The sequence below is a fragment of the Sycon ciliatum genome, chromosome 11, assembly GCF_964019385.1.
Source record: "Sycon ciliatum chromosome 11, ocSycCili1.1, whole genome shotgun sequence".
Classification (NCBI taxonomy): Eukaryota; Metazoa; Porifera; class Calcarea; order Leucosolenida; family Sycettidae; genus Sycon; species Sycon ciliatum.
The window spans coordinates 9,958,383-9,986,001 of record NC_088653.1 but is presented as its reverse complement, the minus strand read 5'-3'; the positions used below and the strand labels follow the sequence as shown (position 1 = coordinate 9,986,001).

Below are 27,619 nucleotides of genomic sequence, written 5' to 3'. Positions count from 1 at the left end.
CTTTTTGCGTTGTTGTTGGTACGGCTCGTATCAGTTCCTCAAGGTGCTGGCAGAATAGCCGATGGTCGCAACGGGGTGGTCGGTAGACGCATGTTGCGTTGACGGTGCTGTCGTTGGCTGACAGTTTCAGCGATAATAGGTCAAAGCTGTCTGGGGTTGTTGTAGGGACGAGTTCATGAGGTATAGTGTCGTTCACGTAGAGAATCACTCCTCCACCTTGGCGGTCTGGGCGGTCTGCACGATGTAGTGTGTATCCACTGAGGGCAAACAGGGAGTCTGGGTCGTGCTGGGTACACCATGTTTCAGAGACAGCAATGACATCATAAGGTGGCGTTGTTGACGATGCTATTCCTGACAGTTCGTCCATTTTGGGGTAGAGACTGCGAGCGTTGAAGGAGAAGAAAGAGATGCTATTTTGTTCATTTCCGGTTTTCATAATTTTTTTTACTGGTGGCACCTAGCGTACCTGGTGTTGATGCTGGTTCCAGTTCATGCGTGGTCCATGGTGACTCCTGTAGGACTCTGGTCAGCTAGCTTATTTTGTTTTTTGTTTTTTTAGAGGCACGTGGCTGTTGTGCGCCTGGGGGCGTCTGCTCTAGCTGGTGGCGTCTGCGTCTGCGACGTCCGGTGTAGAGTTTCCATTCTTCCTCCGCTGCATTGAGCTTCTGCAGGAGTTGTTCGGCGCGATTTCCATCTTCCTCAAATAGGCTCTCGTCGTTGCTGTCGTCTTCCGCTGCCGTGCGAGGTGAGCCTGGCGAGTGGCAGTACATGCTTGCGCTGGGTGAGAGGGCGCGGACTGCGCTCTCGTCGGCTCGATCGATATCTGTACTAGTTCTACGAGTACGAGTTTGGTGCTCATCAGAGGCACTGGCAGTGTGTCCGTGCTGGTCTGCACTTTTGCTGGGCTGGCTGTGTTCAGTGCCTTCAGGCCTGTGCGAGTTAGGGGTAGCCCGATTTTGCTAGCAATTCTGCTGGCAAAATATCGAGGAATTCTGAAAAAGAAATTGCTAGCAAAAATTGAGCAAAATATCGAGAATTTTACGGCAATCACTGCATAAATCTTGTTTTATTGACGTTTTGTACATGTGTTCTGCAATGCAATGCTGGGCAAGAGAGTGACACTGAGACTGCACACTTTTGGGGTAAAAATTAGGCGTAGTATAGTATAGTATAGTATAGTATCCAGTTTTCTTGGAGCAGTCGCTAGTTTTACAACCTTTCTTGGTCTGAACTCTCACACTACAATTGCCTCTTTGTTTCGAAAAATTACTGACACAATGGAAACTGAACAGCTGGCAATAAAAGACCATTTTAAATATAGAAAATTGCCATGAGGACAGATTGTTGAAGTAAGGAAGAAAACAAAAGTCCCACCTTCGGGCCCTGACGAACAAAACGTGCCAAGGAAGACTAAGAATCATAACGACACAGTCATGGTAACACGTGCTACCACAACAAACGAAGAACCGGAAAGCACTGAATAAAATAACATTTCATGACAACAAAGTTAACGCACTTTGAAATTAAAGTTTATACTGATAGAATGTGAACACAAGCACACGTATAGCATAACCCAATCACGGCTATGGAGAGAAAAAAGATTCACATATCATCGAGAGAAAAGAGAGACTCAGTAGAGTATGACATGTGCCGGAATCAAGTTACAGTGTAGGCAAGTCCTCGGTGACAAACTTGTCTGCATTGATCCTGGCCATCAGTGTCGCCTCAATGCTTTCTTCTAGCGAGCGGTCTTGTCTGCTGCTGATGAGGGCGTTGAGAAGCGAGAACACCCGCTCACTGGCAGCACTTGATGGCTGAACCAGGAGAATGATCCTCAATGCCTTCGACAGGTTAGGGAGATTGCTGGCATGTCGGCGCCACCACTTCAGGGGATTCACTGCGCTGTCCAAATCTTCCACTGCTGCTGCATACAGGGGAACCTCTGCATGGATTGCGTTGGCAAATGATGCCACGGATGGTTGAGCGGCCACTGCCTCTCTGAATTCCTCAGCAGATGGCCGCTTGTCTGCCATTGTGCAGGGGTTGAAGAAGCTGGCCATCTTGAAGAATGACATTTGCTTCTGAAACTGAGAAGGCGTATCCACCGTGCCAACAAACTTCTTGATGAAATGCTGGACTCCAGGCTGGACACACTGCATGCCATAGGTTTTCAGGGCTGCTTGACTCTGTTCATTGCCGGGGCAGAGTACCTTGCACAAGGCAGTGAGCTGCGGGAATTGCGCCATTTCGATGGTTGTCTGGACAGCTTTGATGACTTGATAAGCCACAAGTGCCAATGGGCCATCGCCTTCAAGGTTGTACGTTGATCGTACAAAGATCTCTCCAGCATCAACTACCGCAGCCATCTCAATTTGGATGCTAGACCTGTGCTGGGTGTTCTCCAGCAGAGCAAGGAGCTTTTGCACTGTGGCCGGTGCAAGCTCCTTCTGGGACGCAACAAATCCGTGGACATCAGGAAACATCTGAGTTACCTGCTGTATTACTTCCCAGCGAGACCACCAGCGGGTTTTCGATAGTCGTCTTACATTCATACCACTCTGTTCCTTGAAGGCAAGCCTGGCCTTGAAAGAATGGGAGAACAGGGAAATCCAGTGGTTGACAAATTCTACTGCGTGGGGAATCTTGAAATTCTCGCCGACACGGTCTAGCGTATGGCTGAAGCAGGTCACATCGAGCAGTGCTGGGAATAGCGGCTCCATGTTCTTAATGGCCAAAGTATTGACGGAAGCACCATCCCGCATTGCCGCAACAAGATTCCGCCTGGAGATGTGCAATTCCTCCATCAGGATATCTACCAGGGCGCCAGAAACATCTGCAGCATTCATCGACTTCGATACACATTTCAGTCTCACCAAACGCTGGCCAATGTGGAAGTCATCGCTAGTGAAGCGGATCACAACAGCAAAAGCTTCACCCAGTCTGGTGGACCCGTCGAATATGCATGAAACGTGTCGTCCCTCCAGTTCCTCAATGAGCTTCTTCTTAAACATCGTGTGGATGATTGGTATGCACTCTCGTAAATGGCTGGGAGTTGTCAGGCGATGTCCACCTTCCTCCAAGATCTCCCTAAAAGTACCCTCCACCTTTGCCAGAAGAATACCAGCTTCCAGCAAGGCATGTGTCACCCGTAACCGGAACAAACGCTGTGACTCCGGTAAGCTCTCTCCGGATGGGTGGAATTCCTGCACATAGTTCTTCAGAACCGATGTAATTGTCTGAATGTCGCTCGTCTTTTTCACCACTCTCTCCTTGCTCTTCTGGTGCTTGGCAGATTTCACATGCGCTTTAATCGAGCTCTTTTTCGTGCACAGCTCCTCACGACACGTAGCGCAGAACAACACACCCGCCTCAACGGTTAGGTTCTCGCCCGGAAATTCCGCTACTCTTTTCTCTGGTCCCACGGTGGGGACAAAGCTTGCGCACTTGTCATTAGCCTGACTCGATCTCCCAAGGTAGGACCTTTTCGACGAATTGCCCTTCGTAATGTTGGATGAAACGGATCGTTTCCTAGCAATGTCAGCGCTTTTCGGTGGCTGAAAGCGAGCGCGAAACTCAGCTAACTTCTCATCCTGACTATTACGATCTGCCTGGCTATCCTCTCCATTATCAGAGTCATCAGACACATCGCACACCGCAGATGTTTCACTTGACGCCATGGCCAATCAAACTGGAATGGGCTCCAAAGTTTTCGGAACTACGTTGTTATGTTGAGGTGATTGTATTTTCATAATCCACGTCGCTTTTTGGGGTGGTGGACGTGGAGTAGAAAGAGTGTCGGGGAATCGGAAAAGGAAGCCATCGGCTCACTTTCCATGTTCTCATGGCACAAGAGGTGCAGAACAAGGCGCACCAGGGAGTCTTACAAGGAGCATGTAACTAACTTGTTCGTACTCGTACACGGTCAGAGTCTTGGTGCGCAAGCAGCGCAACACTGACACAGCACTCAGCCACTCACTCACTGTGGAACAGACTCACACTGTACTAGTCGAGTGTGCACAATGCCGTACATATGACGTAATTGAAGAAAAATCGGAAAAAAATCATGATATTTACGGGAAAATCAGTGTGCATGACGAGCAAAATCGGAGCAAAATATTGACAGGGCTGGCAAAATGAAAGCAAAATATCGAGTGAGGGCGAGCAAAATTTTGCGGCAAAATATCGAAGACTCGCTGGCAATATCGGGCTTTGCCTAGTGCGAGTGAGCTGGCAGAGGTCACAGGGGACGCTACCTGTGCGTACAGTAAGCTGACCTGGCCTGTGGAGGCTGTCGGATCTGGTGCTGGATCGTCGTTTTGGGTCTGTGTGTTGCTTGTTTCGGTGATTTCCTGTACGAGTGTGCTGGCAGGGGCCGAGGTCGCTGCCTGTGCGTACGGTAGTAAGCTGGCCTGGCCTGGCAGGGCTGTCGCCAGTGTTGGATCTGGTGCTGGGTCTTCGTTTTGGTTCTGCCGCGTGTTGGTTGAAGTGCGGGTCCGTGTGTTTTGTAGCTTGTTCGATTTAGGGCAGGAGCCGGCAAGGTGATTTTCTGAGTTGCAGAGGCGGCAAGTTGGCGCCTGGCCCTCATGTTTCACGCGGAAGGTATTGCCTTCGGCTGTCCGCACGAATGATGGCACCTGCCTGCAGCCGTTGTTCAGGCAAACAGTTGCGAAGCGTATGCCTGTTCCGACAAATGCGCCCGACTTTGTGCGGGTACGGCCGTGGCAAATGGTGCCTTGCACCGAACCGTATTTTGTGAGTGCATGTATGATGGCGGCATCGGAGATCCAAATCGGGACGTCAAAGATGTGCACTTGCAAGGAGAGAGAATGGCGGACAGCAATATGTGTTTCGCCAGGAAAGAAACCGTGTTCTGCAATGGACTTAGTTGTAGATTGGCTGCAGAACGTTACCTTACAGGCTGATCCGATAATTTGGACGGAGGCGACGTCAGCATAACCCTGGTCGATGAGGGTGTCCGCAATTTCTACTATCTTCTGGCCTGCGAGGCCGTCGACAAATATTACGGTATTGGCCTTCAATTCGGCCGGCGACATCGACCTCCACAGTGGCTCTGGGGGCTCAGGCTTTGGGCTGCCTGGCGCTGGGGAGTCATCCATGCTAGATAGGTAATACTAGTTAGAATAGCAGTGCATATATGCTTATAGGGTGGGGACGTGGTCACGACACTCAGAGCTTCAAAACTTGCTTCTTACTCCTGGCGGGCTTTTGAAAAGTTTGTACTGTTGTCTTCAACATTGCGCTGTCAGTTTCTTCTGCCGCCGCCTTGAGTGTGGCCCCTGATGTACTTGCTTCGGCTGTTTCTCAGGCCGTCGGCCAGGTCCTCCAGCCCGTGATGGAGCGAGTAGAGCAGTTGTAATATACTGCAGCCGTCAAGCCGCCTGTTAACTCGAGCTCTGTTCATGCATTGGGCCATCCGCCGGCTGCTCATCCGTCACTCTCTGTACCTGATAACCTCTGCGGGCGAATTGAACGCGGCGAGCTTATTGATTTCGACGACCTCCTCCCGGAGCATTCATCTTCAACTGGCTGGCAACGGCTATCAACTGGGTCCTTGTCCATGTCGGCTCCTTGCCCGACGTAATGCATTACCTCGATGACTTCCTCGACATCTGCCTACCAAGCTCCTCCCTGGTGGCCAAGCACAAGGCCATCGTCTTGGACTTGTTCCAGAGAAAGTTGAGGGCCCTTCCACTGTCCTCACCTTGCTCGGTTTGGAGCTGGACACCGATCGCTTGGAAGTGCGTCTGCCTCGGTCCAAGCTTCTGGCCCTACGTCGTTTAGTTTCTACCACCCTCGACAAGGGTTGCGTTCTCAAACGCGAACTCGCCTCACTTCTGGGCCACCTCTCGTTCACTTCCCAAGCAATTCCTGCCGCCCGTACATTCTTACGCCGCCTGTACGACCTCGACAATGCCACATCTGAGATGTCATCTCACCGAATGCTGCACCTCTCAGCCTCAGCCAAGGGCGACCTGAGCTGGTGGCACCTGACTCTGTCACCATGGAACGGAAAGTCATTGTTCCTGCTACTGAAGTGGATTACCTCCAGTTGCAAACCGACGCAAGTGGCACCATTGGATTTGGAGCCTTCTTCAATGGTCGCTGGTTCAGACGTGACGGGTCTTCGCAGCAACTGGAACTAAGCATTACCTACAAGGAGCTCTTTGCCATTGTCGCGGCCTGCGCCACATGGGGGATCGAGTGGCTGCGGCTGCGTGTGGAGTTTCAGCGCGACAACCAAGCTGCCATGGAGTGCCTGAAGACGGGCACGAGCCGGTCTCCTGCAGTCATGGCACTCATCCTCACCCTGTACTCAATCTGTGTGATGCACAATTTCCTAATCCGAGCATCGCACCTGCCAGGCATTTCCAATACCATCGCTGATGCCCTGTCCCGGAACAAGATGGATGCCTTCAGGACATGTCGGCATGGGCACTCCTCCTTAACTGGCCTCTCGCACACAACTATTAAACTCGCATGGGTCATAAACCGCTCCTGCTCAACGCAGGCCGACCCACCAACTCGCATGGGTCACAAACTGCTCCTGCTCAGCGCAGGCCGACCCACATGGTCATATACAGCTCCTGCCCTCGGTCGGCCGACCACACGATTCGTTAGCGCGCACTCAATTGAGGCCAGCTCTCTGCCCGACATTCCCATTCTTCCAAACTCACTCTCTTGTCTTTTGGTGCGCTCTCTAGATACTGCTGTGTATCATAGACATCACATGCCCACGCTCTGGGAATGAGCAGATTTCCTGTGCGCACAACAGAGCTTGCTGTCTTTCCAGTTTCCTTGCCTGCAGTCAGCTTTCAAATTCTGACCCACCATCCTCATAGCATTTCTTACTCTTACACTACACTCCACATATTTTGAAACACACGATTCGTTAACGCGCACGCAATTGAGGCCAGCTACTCTGCCCGACATTCCCATTCTTTCAAACACACTATCTCTCTTGTCTTTTGGTGTGTCGCGTCCTGCACGCGTATGTGTCTACTCTATACTCTAGCATGGGGAGTAGAATATTAACTTATGTATATACAACGATTCTAACACAGCCGAATGCAATGGACCTCTGCCACGTGACATTACTGTTGTGAAACTACAAGTTCTCGAGAGTGAAAGGCCTTCTCGCTTGTGACAATGTGTTCGTGTCAATGCAGTTGTATCCCGACTCTGCCGTGTCGCTGATGTTTACAACGTAGTATACGCTACATGCGCTATGTGCGGTTTGCTGTGTGCGCTGTAGTTGTATGTTGTATGTGTATGCTTTTCTCATATACGCTGTCATTTTCACGCTATAACTACCTGGCGGTTTTAGTGTTAGTTATTCAGTTGTTACATTCATTCATTCATTGTTCATTGTTGTTAGTCGATGGAAGTGAAATATACTGTTGAGAATAAATAGTTGTCCTCGTGCCGTGTGGGGTCGTTCGTTCCTGATACTTAAGAGAACCAGAGGGTTCACAACATTTAGCGACCACGCCAGGATACGAAGCGAGCATGGCACAGGAACTATGGATCATTGAAGCCAGCTTTATCGCTAACGGACTTCGGTATGGATTTGAAGGCGATAGGTTGAGAGAATACGTGGAGAAGAGGCTCCGACAGAGCGAGGAGTTTGAAGAGCGCAGTGCTAGACGGCAAGAGGGTGCGCTCCGCACAGAGTTTAACGAAAAGCTCAAGAAGATTGACGAGCGCATCGCCAGCAGTAAATATGAGGGAGCAAAGCGAGATTTGCTTGCCTCACGCGAAAGGACGCCGGACAAGGCGTTGAAGACTTTGCTTACAGACAAGCAGCGGTCAGAGGAGTATTTGAAGCCAGTGGGAGGATCAGATCCAAGGCACACTGCATCGGTACAGTGCATGGCGACATCGGTCGGAGACGCTCAGAAGCAGCTGGAGTCTCTGCCGAACGACGTAGACGCGCAAGACGTAGACGCGCAAGACGTAGAGGCGCAAGACGTAGAGGCGCAAGACGTAGAGGCGCAGAACGTAGAGGTGCAAGAGTTAGAGGCGCAAGAGTTAGAGGCGCAAGAGTTAGAGGCGCAAGAGTTAGAGGCGCAAGAGTTAGAGGCACAAGAGTTAGAGGCGCAAGAGTTAGACCCGCAAGACGTAGAGGCGCAAGACGTAGAGGCGCAAGACGTAAAAGCGCAGGACGTAGAAGCGCAAGACGTACAGGCGCAAGACGCACTGGCGCAAGACGTAGAAGCGCAAGACGTAGAAGCGCAAGGCGTAGAAGCTAAGGAAATGAGAAGGGCGATACTGGTTAGCACGGAAGAGGTCAACGGCGAGACTGTGTGGAACACAGAGATCCGATGTGTGTCCTCGGATTCCGCGCACGCCCCGGGTCGAAGCAGTGTACCGGTGACCATGTCGTGTGTGACAGCCCACATCGTCGAGCTTTATGACTTTCTCGGTTGTGTGTTGTCTGGTCCAGCGTCTGCCCCATGTCGAAGTGGATCGGTGACAGTGTCGTGTGCGACAGTCCACAGCGGCAAGCTTCGCGATGTCGAGTTTTCTGAATTGGTGGGCATTAGTGATATTCTACCATGGCCACCACCACAGCAGCAGATGACGCGTAGTAAGCCCCAAATCGTTTGACTTGTGAGTTGTTGTACGGCGGTGAGAAGCCCTTTGGTGGGGAGAATGTTGTGAAACTACAAGTTCTCGAGAGTGAAAGGCCTTCTCGCTTGTGACAATGTGTTCGTGTCAATGCAGTTGTATCCCGACTCTGCCGTACCGCTGATGTTTACAACGTAGTATACGCTACATGCGCTATGTGCGGTTTGCTGTGTGCGCTGTAGTTGTATGTTGTATGTGTATGCTTTTCTCATATACGCTGTCATTTTCACGCTATAACTACCTGGTGGTTTTAGTGTTAGTTATTCAGTTGTTACATTCATTCATTCATTGTTCATTGTTGTTAGTCGATAGTAGTGAAATATACTGTTGAGAATAAATAGTTGTCCTCGTGCCGTGTGCCGTGTGCCGTGTGGGGTCGTTCGTTCCTGATACTTTTAAAAGAGAACCAGAGGGTTCACGTGACATTTACCGCCCATCCAGCTTTTCCCTCCCTCGTCGTCCCTGCCCCTCGGGTGTCTCAATCCACATGGGTATGTGTAAGTTCATTGAATAGGCTATTCACGCAGAAAAATGTCCTATACTAAAAAAGCGCAGGAACATAACAGCATAGGCAGCAAGCGCAAGAAAAAACACTGAAACAACAATATAGGCAACCTCATGGCGGGCGACTGACAGCACAGGGGAGGTAACCAAAACTTCTAACTGAGGCCGTGTGGCAAGACCCTTAATGAACACAGTTTCTGAGAGAACAAAAACGGACTGCATGAAACCGGAATGGTGGTGGTTCCGGCCCAAAACGATGTGCCGAAATGAGCCGAAACCGGGCTGAAAGGTTTCTCGGGTAACGGTGAACGGTGTTGCAAGCCCACTTGGGCGCTAGAACGGCCACCATGGTGTGGATGGCCAGTGAGGTAAAACAACAGTGGCATGACATGGTATAGCTCTGAGGAAATGAAACAATTTGCTTAACAAGCGGGGTGGGGGGGGGGGGGGAGACACCAATTGCTTTCACCCTCCCATGTGAAAACAGTCAACACCGGACGAACCTGGGGACCACCAAAGGGAGTTGAAAGTAGGGAGTTGATGGGACAAATGACTCGCAAATCTATCAACAGTATGGGGGCCCCACTTCTTATCAAAATAAACAAACAATACGGCCGAAATAGCCCAGTCATCCATGTCTAGAATCCGTGAGAGATAGTCAGCCGTGGTATTTTCACCCCGTGGGATCCACTGTGCAAACAGTTCAATGTGTTCACATTGACAGAAACGGAAAATGTCAACAGCTTCTTGGTGCAGCGTTGGGTTACGGCTACCGTTACACAAAATGTACACCACGTTCTGGTTGTCGGTGTTAAGACCAATTGCTTGGCCAGACAATCGAGACACTAAAGAGATTAGGGCAAAGCGGGCAGCAAGCAGCTTCCTCAATATGGAGCTGGTGTGTGCGGCTGACATGGTCCAGGGCCACTCGCCCCTTGCAATTTCAACCCCATTCATCAGGCTGAAACCACCCCACCCGGAGTCACTAGCATCCGTGAATACCAATTGCAGCGTGCGGGGCCCAGCAGGCCAGATGGGTCTCCCCTGAAAATGATCAAATTCAGATTGCAAAAAAACTTAATTCAGCCTTGGCAGCATGCTCAAGTGGGATGGCTATCTCCCAGCCTTCTTCTAGGTGTTTCAAACCACCAGTTCTCAAGTGGGAAAGGCCTTCGCGCTTATGGCATTGTATTCGTTGCAATGTTGTATTTCGACTCCGCCGTACCGCTGATGTTGCTGCATGGCATACGCTATATGCGCTGTTTGCGTTTTGCTGTATACGCTGTTATGTCCCGTTTTATATGCGTATGTTTTTGCATGTACGCTGTTTTGCATGCTATAAATAGCTGGTGTTATTAGTGTTCATTGTTAATTATTCCATGAAGTGAAATATACTGTGTAAAGGAAAAGAGTTGTCCTCGTGCCGTGTGGTCGTACGATCCTGAAAATTTAGAGAATCTTAGAGGGTTCACAACATTTGGCGACCACGCCAGGATAACTGTTAGGAGCGAGCATGGCAGAAGAAGTATGGAACAATTTGGAAGCCAGCTTTATCGACAATGGAGAGCGGTTAGGATTAGAAGGCGAGTTGTTGAAGGTACATGTGGAGCAGAGGCTCCAACAGTACGCGGAGCGTGAGGAGCGCAGTGCCAGACGGCGAGAGGAGGCGCTCCTCACCGAGTTTGACAAAACACTAAAGGAGATTAACGACCGCATCGCCAATGCGTATGAGGGTGATGGTAAAGCCGCGATGGGAGGTACAGAGGAAGCTCCCAGTCACAGCGGTGGGCGTCAACCGTTGATGAAAATCCCCTCATATGATGGAACGCAGCCATTGGAGCGTTATCTTGACCTGTTCGAGGACATCTGTTCCAAGAACAAGTTCGAAGAAAGCGAATGGCTGCTGCGACTGCGCATCGCGCTAGCGGGTAACAAAGCGGAGAGGATATGTATTGGATGCAATAATTACGAGGAAGCAAAGCGAGAGTTGCTTGCCTTGCTCGGAAAGATTCCGGATAAAGCGTGGAAGACATTGCTGACAGTCAAGCAGCGGTCAGATGAGTCATTTCACCAATACGTTGTCCGTGTTTGCCGAGAGGTAGAGGTGTGGGCCACACTCGCTATGACAGAAGATGGCGAGGTGGACACCAAGTAAAGCGCCGATATAGGTAAAATGTCCCCGGTGCTGCAAGCAATGGTAAAGCAGGTAATCTTGGAGCAATGCGGACCTGAGATGAAGACGTACCTGGTCGAACGGCAGTGCTACGGGATGTCTCTGCGCCAGGTACAGGAGCACGGCGCGTCTTATCAGGTCGCGCACGGACGACAGGGTGAGACTGCCAGGAAGCCAGTAGAACGATCCGTGCCAAGGCCCACGGCGTCGGCACAGTGCATGGCGATATTGGTCGCAGATGCAGAGAAGCAGCTAAAGACGCTGCCACAGGAAGGGAGAAAGGCTTTTCTGCAGCGAGAGAGACTCTGCTGGAACTGCCTTAAGTATGGCCATATGGCCAGAGAATGTCGGTCAGGCTCGAGATGCATGAAATGCCAGAGGAAACCCCACCTGCTAATACATGATGTGTTGGATAGAGCATGTTACAGCCGGGAGAAACCGACTGAGATAGTAACGAAGAAGAATGTTGGATCGTGCTGTCTACACTCGCCAAGTGTGCGGCTGATGACCGGAGTGGCACGAGTTGAGGGAAGAACTCGAAACGCGAAGGTTCGCGTGTTCCTGGAATCGGGTGCTGAGGCGTCATTCGTGACTGCAGCGTTGGTGTCAGCAATCGATGCAGAACACGTTGGGGTTAAAAATGTAGAGGTGAAGCCGTTCGGCGCGGAACCAACCCAACAGCGCATGGATAAGTACGCCATCACGATCCAGGGTAGCTCTGCTACCATTCGGGTACGGGCATTCGTGAAACCAACGCTAGAGCTGGACCTGAAGTGCGCAAGTCCGCAGACCATTGCGCAGTGGCACAGTTGGGAAGTAGAGCTGAGTGACAAGCCTCAACAAGGGACATCAGACGAAATACACATACTGATTGGTGCAGACTATATCAACGCGGTACTGCACAGCAAGAAGGACGTTAATGGTGAGACGGTGTGGAACACAGAGATAGGTAGTGTATTATCTGGTCCAGCATCTGCACCAAGTCGAAACAGTCAGGCGGTGACCGTGTCATGTGTCACAGCCCACATCGACAAACTATGGCAGTTGGATGAACCTCCAGAACAACATCAGCACCTGCCATCTTTCCCGCTATGTCGCCCGGGCAGCGGGTACCGAATGGGTCTCTTTTGGCGAAATCAGCGTCGCCCAACGGATAACTATGCTCAAGCTAGAGTCATGGCAACGCGGCTTCTTGAAAAGCTGAAGAGGAATGGGAAGCGTGCGCTCTATGATGATGTGCGGATCAGGGAGTACCGCGAGCTTGGAGCAATAGGGCTTGAAAGTGATGACGTCAAAACGGCCAGGGAGTAGTAAGTTGACATTAGATTTCTATTTTTGGATCCACTAAGGTGTGACTTTGCTATTGCCTAAGTATGTGGGTGCATAGCAACCCACTCATGTCGCATGCAGGTGTGACTTTTAATTCGCCACCAGTTGTAACCCCGCCCCCAGTAGCAAAATCAGTCAGTTTCACTGGCTACATCACCATGCTGTGGGTAAGACCGCTTGAAATGTGCTTGGATCCATACAAAAACTGGATCCAAGTGGATCCAGTTTTTGAATTTTGGAAATTGTTGCTATGCTGTGACGTAGCACTTTCAAGCCCTATTGAGCTGGAGCCATGTGAGAGCAATGCCGGGTACTATGTACCTCATCATGGTGTATTCTGCGAGCACGCTGCAACCTCGAAGTTAAGAGTGATGTTCAATGCCTCGGCGACGGCTCCAGATGGCAAGTCGTTGAACGACATGGTTGACCCTGGACCGTCGCTATTGCCGAGTCTCGCAGGTATGCTATTAAGGTTCCGTGAATATAAGAGCGCGCTGCAAGCGGACATCCGCAAGGCTTTCTTCATGGTCGCGGTTAATCCCGAAGACCGTCCGTACCTGCGTTTCTTGTGGCCCGGTCGAAGCGACAGCGATGAACTGTTAACCTGGAGGCTAACGAAACTGCCATTTGGCGTAAACTGCTCGCCATACATGCTTCCTGTGGTGATTCAGCATCACTTGAAGGAGCTACGGGTGTTGTCTGCACCCAAAGAGCGAGACCGTATTGATCTCTTGCTCACGAGTTTCTACGTTGACGATTTGGTCTCTAGTATCTCAAATGCCTCGGAAGCCAAGGAGATGCAAGAGTTCAGCGTGCGTGTGCTTACAGATGCTGGCATGGAGTTGCGCAAGTGGCGAGACAACGAAATACTGTGCGATCAAGAGGCCGCAGATAAAGTCCTCGGTCTGAAATGGAAAACCAGTGACGACTTGCTCAGCATAGCAGTGCTAGGCGAGTCCGATAGGCCGTCTGTTTGGACCCGGCGATCCCTCCTCAAGTGTGTGTTGCGTCAGTGTTTGATCCGCTAGGTCTAGCCGCACCGGCAGTTGTGCCGGGAAAGATACTGCTACAGCAAGCCTGGAAAGTCGGAGGCGACTGGGATGATAAGTTGCTTGATGGCATCGCAGCCGCATGTGCGCAATGGTGGGGAAAGTTGGCCGAAGTGGTGAGCATTGACATACCACATTGGATTTGCTGCAATCTTGACATGCCGATTGCGCTTCATGCCTTCGCGGATGCCAGTGAGAAAGCGTTTGGATGTTGTTTGTATGCAGTCGTCAATGGACAGTCGCACTTGGTATTTGCCATGGCCAAAGTGGCACCCGTGTCTCCGCCAACGTTAGCCCTCCTTGAGTTACAAGCAGTATGTCTAGCGGCTCGCTGAGTTTGTGGTGAAGGAGCTGCGTGTGACCATCACGCAAGTCTAAGGCTGGACTGACAGTCTCACTACCGTTCATTGGATCAGTAATCCATCGTATAAATGGAAAACATTTGTGGCTAACCGCGTCAGTCAAGTCCAAGAGATATCGAAGAAGGTCGGCATTGTGTGGAACCATTGCCCGGGCTTTCACAACCCAGCAGATTTACCGTCGCGTGGGAGTAGTGCACAGCAGATCCGTAGTCCGTTCTGGAGGGGCGGACCAACCTGGATCACGGAGCCCAATGACTGGTCCACCGCATCCTCAACCGCAGCTACAGATGAGTCCAGTGTAGAAGTACGAGTGTCAGCCACCACCTGTAGTCGAGAATCTGATAAGGAATGGTGGCTCGGATTCAGTAAGTGGTCGAGGGCACAGGGCATGGTGACTCGGATGTTGCAGTGGAAGCACACTGAGCCTCGTGCTGAACTCTATTTTGCAGCAGACAACGTATTGTACCGCATCGTTCAAGCCGAATGTTTCGCTGAGGATCTTGAGCTGATCAAGCAAGGTCAACCAGTGAAGCCTGGGTCGAAGGTGTATCAGCTTGCACCGTTTCTGGATGAGCATGGAGTGCTCAGAGACGGGGGACGACTTCAGCACAGCGAGTTGGCGTATGGAGCCAAGCACCCAGTCCTGTTAGGCAAACATCATCTGACCGAGTTGCTGTTGGAGAAAATGCATGTTGAAAGGATGCACCAAGGTGTAGAAGGATTCTTGTCGTTCATCCGTCAGAAATTCTGGATTATCGGCGGTCGACGAGCGCTACGCAACATCACTCAGCGATGTGTTACATGCCGCCGCTACAAGGCTAAGGCTGCCTCAGAAGTGTGCCCTGCCGGCCGTTCGCAACTACCGGCATCGACTATGCTGGTCCGTTGTACGTGCGCCGTGGTGAGTCATCTCCGAAGGTATGGATAGCATTGTTTGTGTGTGCCACCACCAGAGCAGTTCACTTGGAGGTGGTCGATAGTTTAAGTCCTGAGTCATTCTTGATAGCATTTCGGAAGTTTGTCGCGAGACGTAGTTTGCCCTCTCGGATCAGGTCTGACAACGCTACTACATTCAAGGCGGCATCTGACAAACTGAGTGTGCCATGGATGTTCAATCCTCCAGCTGCACCATGGCATGGAGGCTTCTATGAGCGAATGGTTGGTACAGTGAAGAGTGCCTTGAAAAAGGTAATGGGAACAGCGTTTCTGAAGGTCCAGGAGCTTGAGAACCTCTAGTATGAGGTTGAAGCAATGGTGAATAGTCGTCCGCTAACTTATGTGTCTGATAGCCTGGATGAGCCCCCAGTAACCCCTGCAATGATGATGGGTAACATCTGGATGTCGTCAGAGAAGCCAGCAGGTACCCTGGACGCTACGCAGATGTCATTGAGATTGCGTTACCTCGGTCATGACACTGAAGCATGTCAAGAATCGCTGGGAGGTGGAGTACCTAAGTCAGCTGAACAAGCACCAACAGACCATGTCGCGCCCTTTAGCTGTGGGTGATGTTGTTTTTGTTCTCGATGATACCAAGCGCAAACAGTTCTGGCGTTTGGGACGGATCAACGAGTTATTCCCTGGTCGAGATGGTAAGCGTCGTGTTGCCAAGGTTAAGTTGAGTACCAGTACCCTGTTGAGGCCGATCCAAAGGTTAGTGCCATTAGAAGTATCGTCACAGGACGTGGCTCCTGGGCTTGCCGATGCCGCTCAACCGGCTATCGTCCCTCAGCAGCCAGCGTATGAACCGTCAGCACCGTTACCACCACCACGGCAGCAGGAGATGACGCATTCTGGGCACGTAGTCAGAGCCCCGGATCGTTTTTGACTTGTGTGCATTGTTGTACGGCGTTGAGAAGCCCTTTGGTGGGGAGAATGTTGCAAACCACCAGTTCTCAAGTGGGAAAGGCCTTCGCGCTTATGGCATTGTACTCGATGCAATGTTGTATTTCGACTCCGCCGTACCGCTGATGTTGCTGCATGGCATACGCTATATGCGCTGTGTGCGTTTTGCTGTATACGCTGTTATGTCCCGTTTTATATGCGTATGTTTTTGCATGTATGCTGTTTTTTGCATGCTATAAATAGCTGGTGTTATTAGTGTTCATTGTTAATTATTCGATGAAGTGAAATATACTGTGTAAAGGAAAAGAGTTGTCCTCGTGCCGTGTGGTCGTACGATCCTGACAATTTAGAGAATCTTAGAGGGTTCACAACACTAGGGTTGGGCCCGGACATGCGTGCAAGCTTCTTGTCTGCAAGCGCACCACGCAGCCCAGAGCAAGTCACATAGAGCTGAGCGACCCTGTTAGTTTAGCAAGCAAGCGTGCGGGGACCACAGTGGGGTAAGACATAATCTCAGCTAGCAGCAGTTTAAACTTGGATACGCGGTTTGGGGTGACATGAATGCTGTTGTTGGCTGTGTCCAGGACATGACCCAAGGCCGAGGCCACCTGCTGGGGTTGAAAATTACTCTTTTGCTTGACAAGACAGGATTTTTCCAAATCTGACCTCACAAGTTGGGCGACCCGCTGCGTCCCCTCTGCGGAGTTTGCGGCTCCAGTTCCGTCATCCAGATACAGGAAAATACGTATGCCTTGGTCACGCAAATGGGTGACCAAAGGCCGCAGCACTTTTGTGAACACAAATTGGGCGGGCTTAAGGCCAAACAGAAGTGCGGCAAACACAAAAAACCGGGCCTGCCCTGGAACTGCCATTGAAAACCTAGGAACGTCTTATGTTCTGGGGCAATAGAGATGTGATGGTAGCCATCCTTCAGATCAAAAGTGAACAGGAAACAACCCGGATCGAACAGGTTCGGGATGAGTCTCAGGTCCTCAACTTTAACATGGGAGTTTGCGAAATGCTTATTGAGGAAGCGGAGGTCTATAATCAGCCTCAAATTTCCGTTGCCCTTGGGAACCACACCCAACGGACTAATTACATGGGTAGCATTTTCCTCCACCATCTCGACTGCCCCCGAACGTAACAGCATACGGATTTGGTCAGACACAAAACTGGAATGATCATTAGAAGACTTTAGGTTACATGCCCGGAACTGGGGTGGGGGGGGGGGGGGGGGGGAGACAAAACATAAAAAATAGCCATATCGAATAATACGTAAAACAAAATCAATATTTTCCCAAAGTGCAATGCAGTGTAATAACCGCCCATGAACGTTATTGTCACATCACTTATCTCGTCAGACTCCAGCGGGTCCGGGCACTCATGCTCTGTCCATTCCAGGACGAGCTCCGGCAGTGGGTTGTGGTTGCTGAGTCCAGTGTGGTTGGCGACTACTGCCTCAGCCTAACTGGGGGCAATGCCTGCTGACGTGACCCAACTGTTGGCAGTTCCAGCAACGTGGGCCGCTTCCAGGGGTTCGGCCACCGTTGGCAAACGGTCCGTGGCCCGATGGCCTCCGCTCAAATTGAAAGTTGTTGCCAAAACTGGGGGCACGAACATTTCTTCTTGGTATGGCCTCTCAGTCTCAGGTTGGAAACGCTCCCTGGGCTGCAGTTGCCTGAGTCGACGAGCAGTGGAGGCCGGGTCCATCATCATTTTGTCGTCAGCGAGACTGTCACCCACCCTGCCCTCCTCATAGACTCTCACAGTCTCCCAGTCGAACGAATCTGCTATTTTCAGTTGCTTCTGCCTTTTGCAGATTTCGTGCTTACCCTGCGTCAGGAGTTCCTTGGCCTCGGGTGCGGAGTCCGGGAGCACCGATATGGCGGCATCCACCTTTTGGAACACAGTATCATTGGTGGCGAACTGGGCCTGCAGCCCTGGTGACTTGAGTTTCGGCTTTGGGGCCTGGTTTAGTTGGCTTGTTAGGGACTGCGCTGCTTTGAGTTTGCCACCTCAGCGCGGGCCGCCATGGCCTCCTCCTGCACTCCCTTGATTTGTGATGACAGGTTGGTAAATGCGGAGGCGAACCACGACGGCATCTCCTCACCTGCCGAGCTTGGTGTTGGTGGGGCAGGTGAGGTGGCGGAGGTGGCGGTTGGGCGTCGTCTGGCGGTCCTGGCAGGCTCAGGATGAGCTACAGGAGCCGCGGTTCATTGGCTGCGAGTAGACGGCATAATTTATCACTTAGATCTCTGGACGTCAACAGACTATACGAGGAATACAAGACCACGATGGCAGGTGGGGGAGAGTTGCGCAGTGGAAGAGCAGCAGAGCACATACAACTTTGTACAGCTTAGTCACCTCCCAGCAGACCCCAACAGTAGCCGCGCAGTCACTGCAGGTGTCCGTTGACCGACTGCACGAGTGGGGTCGTACATGGAAAGTGATGTTTGAACCGACCAAATCCCAGGCCATGACAGCCACCCTCAGACGCACCGGCTTAGATCTCCCCCCACTCCTGTTTGGTGGCACACTGGTGCCCGAGACAACCACCATCACCCTCCTTGGTGTGAAGGTGGACGCAAAGTTGACCTTCAGCGATGACCTACGCTCCGTAGCCACCCGCGCACGCCAACGGCTTGGGGTCCTAAACAGAGCCGCCCACATACTCACCCCCGCCGGCCGGACGACCGTATACAAGGCGTTCGTACGACCGGTCATGGAGTATGCGCCTCTTGTATGGATGGGAGCTGCGCAGAGTCACCTCCAGCGTCTGAACAATGTTCAGCGCCGTGCGCTTCATGCTATCGGCCCTGGGGCACACCTACCCAGCCTGGCCATTCGCCGCACTGTTGCCTCGCTTGCCTGCCTGTACAAGCTGCACTACTTGCCTGGTCCTCCGCAGCTACTCTCTGTGTTGCCACCGCGCCACATCATCTCTACCAACCCCAGAACTCGCAGCGAGCACGGTGCTGTCAGTGGCCATGACCACCAGCTCCAACACCAGCTGCCTGCATCTGCCCCGCTGGCACTGAAGCGCTCGTTCCCACACTGCAGCATCAGCGATTGGAACTCCCTCCCTGCCGCTCTCCTATCCCAGCCTCCCCACAGCAAGAGAATGCAATCATTCAAAACGAATGTTTACCGCCATCTTCGCAGCACAAACTGGCTCTGGGCAGTCGATTCCCTATGAATAGTATGATGCTAAGACAGTTTCTCCCCCACAATCGCTCGTGTTAAGCCTTGGGTTTTTGCATCTTTCTCACCTGTACAGCTCTATCTTCTTCTTTTTTCATTGTTTTTGGTGCGTGTTTTTGGCCGTGACGCCGAGACCTCAGGTCGGCAGAGTCATCAATGCCCCACCATCACTGCTGCGTCTCGGTGTAGCGCCTGCTCATTAGTTGTCACGTTTGTCCTAGTCTCCGTACCATTGTCTTTCCTTATTCTTTTCGAGCTGGTTATGTGAATATAGTAAAAAAAAAAAAAAAAAAAAAAAAAACTCTTTCGTTACACTCAGCCGTGAAAAAACAACACTTTGCTGTCACCCTATACTGATGACTGCCGTCTATGTCTGATTCCTTAACTGTGGTACGGCTGCTGGTGATTATATACCCCGTTTATATCAAAAGTCAAACTGCAACAATTTCGATGACAATTTCGATGACGCTTAAGAGGTCATTAATTTGATGTGTCCTTTTTCTCTTTTTTTCTAAAACAAAGCCAAGTTCGCGTACATCTGCGCAATTAACCCATCCATTCCAGAAGACATTTCACATGAGGTATCAAGCCTTTTTCTTCCCTTTCTGTGCAGGATTATATAGGGAATGGATGAAATGAAAAATACTACTTTGAAGTACAACGTATAGCGTAAATGTACTGAGATACAACTCTCGTGACAGGGTAGAAATATGTCAAGTTTTAGAAGGAGATATAATATAACTGTTAGATGCCTCCTCCCGTTCAATCTTACCTACAACCTTTCCTAAGCTGGCCGGCCTGCATGCACCCGTACTACGTCATACTCACCTTTCATTCCATCGGCCTGGGTAGCTACTTGCGCGCCCATGTTTGCCATAGCTACCCAGGCCAATTATATTGCGTTGTTTCTCAGTCGATCTCTCTCTCTTCAATAATCTCGCTCTCTTCAATAATCTCGCTCTCTTCAATAATCTCGCTTTCTCACTCTTCAATGTAGTCGTTTTGTTCGTCTTGGTCTCTTGTCTCGTCGTCTATAATGAATGTCGTTTCCAATAACTTGTTCCCGTTGTCCGTTGTAATATCTGGAGAAGATGTCGTCAGTAGTCCTTCTTCGGACTCAACATTGGCGACCAACTTTTGCCGAAGCCCGCGACCCTGAGATCCTCGTCCTCTATTGCCCAGCATTTGTCTCGTGTTCAGCCACGTCTAGTTATCGTATGCAACCTCGTCACGTCAATGTCAACCTGGTCTCGTCCAGGTCCACCTCGTCTTGTCATGCAGGTCAGCTACCTTTCTCTCGTTCTTTTTGGATGCGTTCCTTCTTCGTCAGATTTATTTTCGGGATTATTATTTCGTGATTTTTTTGTAGTGTGTGTGCGCGCGCGTGTGTTTTTCATAAAACATAAGTAAATTAGAGGTCTTATCATGGTGAGCCACGCTCTCATTTTTAATGTTTAGCAGAAGTGCAACTACGCTATTTTTAGCCATGCAAGCAGTATCAGTAGGTTCCTCGTCACGTCTAGCCTTTAGACTTGGAGAAGTACAGGAACAATAACTGTAATGCATGATAGTAAACACTTTTGTGAGATCCATGCAAGCGTGCAGTGTGTATATGTGTGTTTTTTTCTTCCTCAGTCATTTTTTATCACTATCCTTCTCTTCGTCTTATTATTCTCCACGAGGTCCGGTTTTTTTCTCTCAGGGGAGGTATGTTAGGTGCCTCCTCCCGTACAATCTTACCTACAACCTTTCCTAAGCTGGCCGGCCTGCATGCACCCGCACTACGTCATACTCACCTTTCGTTCCATCGGCCTGGGTAGCTACTTGCGCGCCCATGTTTGCCATAGCTACCCATGCCCTTTATATTGCCTTGTTTCCCAGTCGATCTCTCTCTCTCTTCAATAATCTCGCTCTCTCTTCAATAATTTTACTCTCTTCAATAATCTCGCTTTCTCACTCTTCATCAAAGTAGTCCTTTTGTTCGTCTTGGTCTCTTGTCTCGTCGTCTATAATAAATGTCGTTCCCAATAACTTGTTCCTGTTGTCCGTTGTAATGTCTGGAGAAGATGTCGTCAGTTGACCTTCTTCGGACTCAACATAACAACAACAGCGTAGTGAAGAAATTGTGTAGCATTATTCACACATCGACGAGGAATAGCATCAACAAATTGTACAGAGAATACATTTTCTTTCTGGAAACAAAGCATAGGATCAAACTTAAGTTTGTACAAGGCTTCTAACACAACCGAATGCAATGGACCTCTACCACGTGACAGTACTGAGCAAACGTCATTACAGTACAACTCCCGACAATTAGCATACGTGGACAGATGGCTTTAGATAGATGAAGTACCACTCTGGGCTCATTTCTTTGTTGTCCCCTGAAGTGTTCTGTCATCTCTCCTTTGCGTGACATCACAGTACCCATCTCATGGCCTGGTGGAGTTCATTGTCCCTTCAGCTGCATCTCCTCCATATGATTCTTCATGGAGCTTCTCACTCTAGCTTCTCTAGTCTCAAAGTTCTGGTTTAATTACGCAGTCTTCCACGTTGTCTAACATCCACTTTTGTTATCACTTCTATTGTCATTGTAAGTCGGTCCTCTCCAGTACGTCTTCTCACTTGGCTTCATGGTGTTCTCACTGTGCCATGAGATGCTGTAATAAATAAATAATAATAAATAAATATGACGCTGATAAATCCTTTCACAGTTTGGTTGGTTTTTGGGTGGGCCTTTCTCCAACTTTCACATTTCTCTGGGTTGACTCCAGCCCCACACATTTGGAGGAGGAGAAGCAAGTTGGCATATCTACACCGGAAGAGGATGATCCAACAGTAGACTGTGTATTACATTTAGGAGGACGACCAAGACGACAAGGAGACCAAAGCGCATCAAGCGGAACAACACTTTACGGCACATTTTTGCGGATGCGTGCGCTTTATTATCATACTGTTTTTACAAAACACATACATCGTTATTTTGACGGCACAAAACAGCAAGGCGGCAAAGAGACATACAGAATGGCACGGTTGGAGGAAAGGGAGGAGCAGCTTGCTGGCCATAGGATCTCGGCTTCATTGCTACCCAAGTTCGAGGCAAGGGGATCAACGGCCGGTTGAGAAAAAAGCATCCACACTACGCAGACGGAAAAGGTGTCAGCTATGTATAGATGCCACATGATAACTCCGGACTTCTGGTCAAGGCCTCTATATGCCCGGCCATGGGAGCACCGAGACCGTCCGAAGCCCAACCGACAACACCCTGTCAGCGCTGCGAGAGATGATCCTACACCTGATGGTGCTGACAGCGCTTACAGAGACAGTACGGCATCAGCTGGCGCCCCCCCCCCCTCCATTGATCAGTGCAGCTCCGCCGCTCCGCTGGCTAGTGACCAACGCATTAGGTCTCACCAACAAGCTGGAAGCGTGGCTGCATGCACTGCTCAACGATAACGTTGACATAGCAGTTATCACAGAAACGAACTTCTCGGCCAAGACTGTAGCTAGTGTGTGTGTAAGGAGTGTAGTAGGTTGCGTGTATTGAGGCTCCCGTTTTTCCGTAGTTTTTAGGTAGCTTTTGGGGACTAGCCCCAACAGCCTGGGTGGGATGGCTAGCCCAGATCACACTGAGCAGCTGGTGAGCGCCGAACAGGTCCATACACAGCTTCGCTCATTGCCTGGCATCGAACACAGACACACACACACACACAAGTACTATATACACACACACACTATACACACATGCACACACACACTATACACACACGCACACACACATGCACGCACACACACGCACACACACACACACACACACACACACACACACACACACACACACACACACACACACACACACACACACACACACACACACACACACACACACACACACAAGTACTATATACACACACACACACTATACACACATGCACACACACACTATACACACACGCACACACACATGCACGCACACACACGCACACACACACACACACACACACACACACACACACACACACACACACACACACAGATCACAGGTGCATAGAGGCCCAATGCCAGTCAACAGATCGCAGATACTTATGAACGCCTTCTTTGAACTGCTGGAGGCGAGGTCAGGGGCGTCGGAAGGAGTTTAATATTGGTGCGGCGAAAGTGTGAGAGGGGGTGGGGGTCCTCCCCGTGAAATTTTTTGAAAATTAGGCCTGAAAAGCCATATAGAATAATAAAAACAATATGCATGCTGATGATACACCGCATTGTCGATGTAAAACATGGTACCTGTACAAGAGTCGACAAGCCACCAACAAGGTTGAAATGTAAAAAATAAAATAAAAATAAAATAAAATAAAAATTCGAAAATTATTGGTGCGGCTTTGGCCGCACCTGCCGCACCGGTTCCGACGCCCCTGAAGGTAGAGTAAGTGGTGCTGTGATGAGCTCTGGAGGAAGGCGATTCCACTCCTCAACGATGGCAGACGGAAATGATCGCTGCACGCTGTTGCACGGGTGACGGTTGTGGGGCATGGCAAACTGCAATTCATGGCAAATCCGGCTCTGCTGACGAGTGAGAGGATGCCCTTGCAGCTCTGGTGCAACGGCAGGGATCATTGCTCGCAATAGTGAGCTAGTTGGGAGACATTGGAGCTTGAATAGGTACGTGTAAGCAGCAGCTGCACGGCGGAGGGCCAGACTTGGGAGCCATGACTCACGAGAGATGATCTTGAGAGCTCGTAACTGAACTGCATCGAGCTGGCAAAGAGTTGTAGTGGCAGCCCCCATCCAGACCAACGGGCAGTATTGAACTATTACATTACTGGTCTGACGAAGCCTTTGTAGACCCGCTCTCTTCCACGAACATCAAGGATGGGGACAGCTCTGTTCAGGAAGTGTAACCGCTGGCGAGCACTTACGGCTACAGAGCGCAAATGCTGGTGGAAAGACAACTGTGTGTCGAACTGGACTCCTAGGAGCTTGAGCTCTGCTTCCTCCACAACTGGTACTCCATCGAAGGAGATGGCTGGGAGCTGCCGACGTGGCCGATGGTGATCGATGGTGAGGGTCTGGGATTGGTGGGCTCAAATGAGATCTTCTAGGCTTTGCCCCAGGCGGAGAGGTCATCCACTGCATGCTGCAAAACACGGCTTTGTTCATTCACGTCTGCGCCCACTGCAAGACACTGATACAGCGTGGTATCGTCCGCATAGACAGCGAGATCTACGCCCTCTCCGAGAGTAGTGTCACTGTCATTCACGTATAACAAGAAAAGAGTAGGCTCCAGTATACTTCCTTTAGGAACACCAGCGGTAATGGGAAAGACATTAGACTCATGGCTAGATACGACTGCACGGAGATGCCGAGCTGAAAAAAAAAATCAGTACCATGGATGAACCGCCAGTTATTACACCTCTTGACTAAGCGCAACCGGCTCCATAGGAGGTGGCTTAGTGATGGAACAGAACATTCCCACTCAGCTTTCAAGGCTGCCAGGCGGGAAGCTACCAGCTATAATAGGCAACAGAAAGAGACCTACTACCAATCCAAGTTTCGAGCTGCGTCTGGCAATACCAAACAGACATGGCACACGATCAAAGAATTGAGTGGTAAACATCGATAATCTCAGCCACCTCAATGTTCCGTTGATGCCATCCGAAACACCTTTGCAGAGATAGTAGAGGACGCCAGCCGCCCAGTGCATCTCTCATTTCCCTACGGGCCCGCCTCAAGCACTGATCTGACAGCCTTTGCGCCAGTGTCTATTGCCAGAGTGAGGAAGCTCCTCGAACGTTTAAATCCGGCCAAGTCCAGCGGTGATGATGACATTTCTGCAGCCCTTCTCCGCGCACATGCAGACGTACTGGCGCCATCCCTGACTTTGATCTTTAACAAGTCCCTGAGAGAGGGCATATTTCCTGCCCAGATGAAAAGTGCTAGGATATCGCCACTCTTCAAAGGCGGAGATCCGAGCATGCCAAAGAATCATCGACCAGTGTCCTTGTTATCGATTGCATCCAAAGTGTTGGAAAGGATAGTCCACGAGCAACTCACACGATATATAGTCCAGAGCAATTTATTCCCGCCAACTCAATTCGGCTACAGATCCCACCACTCTACATCCGACGCACTAGTGCTAGCTGTGGAAGGTATCTGTGAGGCCCGTATGAACAGACTCTACACAGGTGTAGCCTTTGTTGATATGTCAAAGGCATTCGATAAAGTGAAACATCAAACTCTTGTGCAAGATCTGTTCGAACTTGGCATCTGCGACACGGCACTCTGTTGGCTGGTGGATTACCTCTCTGATAGAGAACAGTACGTTCAGGTTGGCCAGACTAGAAGTCTCCCGTACACCAGTTACTCAGGTGTCCCCCAGGGGTCGGTACTGGGCCCACTGCTATTTATTGTCTATGCCCGCGGCATAGCAGAAGAACTATCACCGTTTAATGTGGGAGCAATCCAGTTTGCTGATGACATCTCTATACGATGTAGCAGAGAGTCTGCGGAAGCTGTTTCTGCACACCTTTCAGCTGCTGTTCAGCACCTGGCCACCTGGCTGAAGGGCCGTGGTTTAATTCTTAATGAAAGAAAGACACAGATATTGCCTATTCCCCCATCCCCATCTCAAGCACTTGAGCTGCATGTCATTCGTAATGGGCAGACGCTGCCTGTTGTGAAAACGGCCAAGTATCTTGGCCTACATTTCGACTCAGACATGAGCTGGAACACCATGACAAGCCATGTTGCACGCCGCGTTGCCGCTAAGATTGGGCTACTAAATCGAAGTGCAGCATGTTTGCCTTTTTCTTGCCGTGTTCAGTTTTTCAGGTCCTTTATACTATCAGAATTTGACTATGCATCTGCTGCCTATGCCCCTTTCTTATCGTCTTATCAGGATAAGCGCCTAAATAGTTTGTTCAAACGTGCGGCTCGCTCGGTGTGCAGGGCAGCCCCTCGCACTCACACGGCTCCCTTACTTGAACGCATGAATGCCCATACCCTCAGCATATACACCCACATGCACATTCTTGTATTCATTTGGCGCTGCCTGAACAAATCTTCAAGTACTCTGTTTGCAAGCTTTTTCACCCGTAGTCCCTCTCTCCGAACACGAGGAGGGAGCAGCAAGTTACTCATCATTCCTGTCTCCCCCACTGCATCCTCAGCTAAGCGCATTAGCCATGCTGGAGCTATCCTGTGGAACCAGCTCCCAGACACAGCACGCCTCGAAAGAAAGCGCTCCACTTTCAAATCGCTAAGCCTGGCCTTTCTGTTAGGCAGTACCGTCAACTAGGATGACCTCATCTGCTTCACTACCTCTTTCTCTCCTCTCTCTCTCTCTCTCTCTCTCTCTCTCTCTCTCTCTCTCTCTCTCTCTCTCTCTCTCTCTCTCTCTATCTCTCTCTCTCTCTCTCTCTCTCTCTCTCTCTCTCTCTCTATCTCTCTCTCTCTCTCACTCACTCACTCCTTTCTTCCCGGTTGCCGTGCTTGTGACTTTTTTTCCCCTGCTGCCGTGCTCATATTAGTTATCTAACTACAGCTGTATCTTCTTCTTGGTTCTGTCTGTCCGCTTATTATTATATATTTTTCTTTTCTTATTATCAGTGGGACCATTGTCATTAGGTTAAGGCCTGTTTTGGAACTCCACTTTAAATAAAGCCAAACAACAACAACAAGCCTCTGAAACGATATTTCCAGGATACTCGCTTCCCATCCAACGTGACCGGGATGCATTTGGCGGCGGCATTGCTGTATGGGTGAAGTCCGGCCTCCCAGTGGTGCACCTCGACCAGATTCCCACTGATGACCACGAAGTCCTCCGGCTCGCAGTGAGTCTTTCTACGCAATAATCTGTTGTTATCGGTGCCTTGTTTCAATTGTTTCTTCTTCTTTCTTTTTGGTGTGTTTTATGTCCCCATGACGTCGAGACCTCAGGTTGGCTGAGGGCAAAAAGCCTTACCATCGCTATGCTCCCACTATGCATTTTTTTTGTCTTTGCCTGTGAGCTGTGTTCATTGTAAATAAATATAAAAAATGGTCGCACTCATTGACTGTATAAGATCTGGTTACATTGGTGGGCAGTTAGTCATAACTCGGAACATTTTTTCCTTCTCCTTTTTCACAATAAATTATGGACAGCAATGTAGTGATAAAACCAGGTCAAAGCAGAATAGCTAAAAACAACGATGATTAATACGTGACCAATATACATCATGCCTATACATAATTCATTGTTCTTGCTCTCATTTGCTCATGCCGCTATATTACCTTGTTGATGCGGAAGGAGACAATGTAAGGGAAAAAGGTACGTCACAACATGAAGAGAAGGCACGGAAGTTTACTCGCAAAAAAGTATTCAACTGCGTAATTCTTCTTTCTGCTCATAAAAACGAGCATGCATCAGCGATAATCTGACTTACATTATTCCTTGGTTGCAACGAATGTCCAGAAGTGAGAAGATATTCCGCTGTGGAAACAGTACCAAACGCTGCTACTCGATGTAATGGTGTTTC

General features: G+C 50.1%; 1 protein-coding gene across 1 annotated transcript in view; it reads right to left on the bottom strand.

The window, feature by feature from the left end:
• The window catches only part of LOC135826996 (uncharacterized), a 92,056-nt gene extending 64,437 nt beyond the window's left edge, over nucleotides 1-27,619 (bottom strand). Inside the window, exon 1 of the mRNA XM_065339520.1 lies at nucleotides 27,527-27,619. The gene's annotated coding sequence lies outside the window, so the exon portion shown is untranslated. The remainder of the gene's footprint in view (nucleotides 1-27,526) is intronic.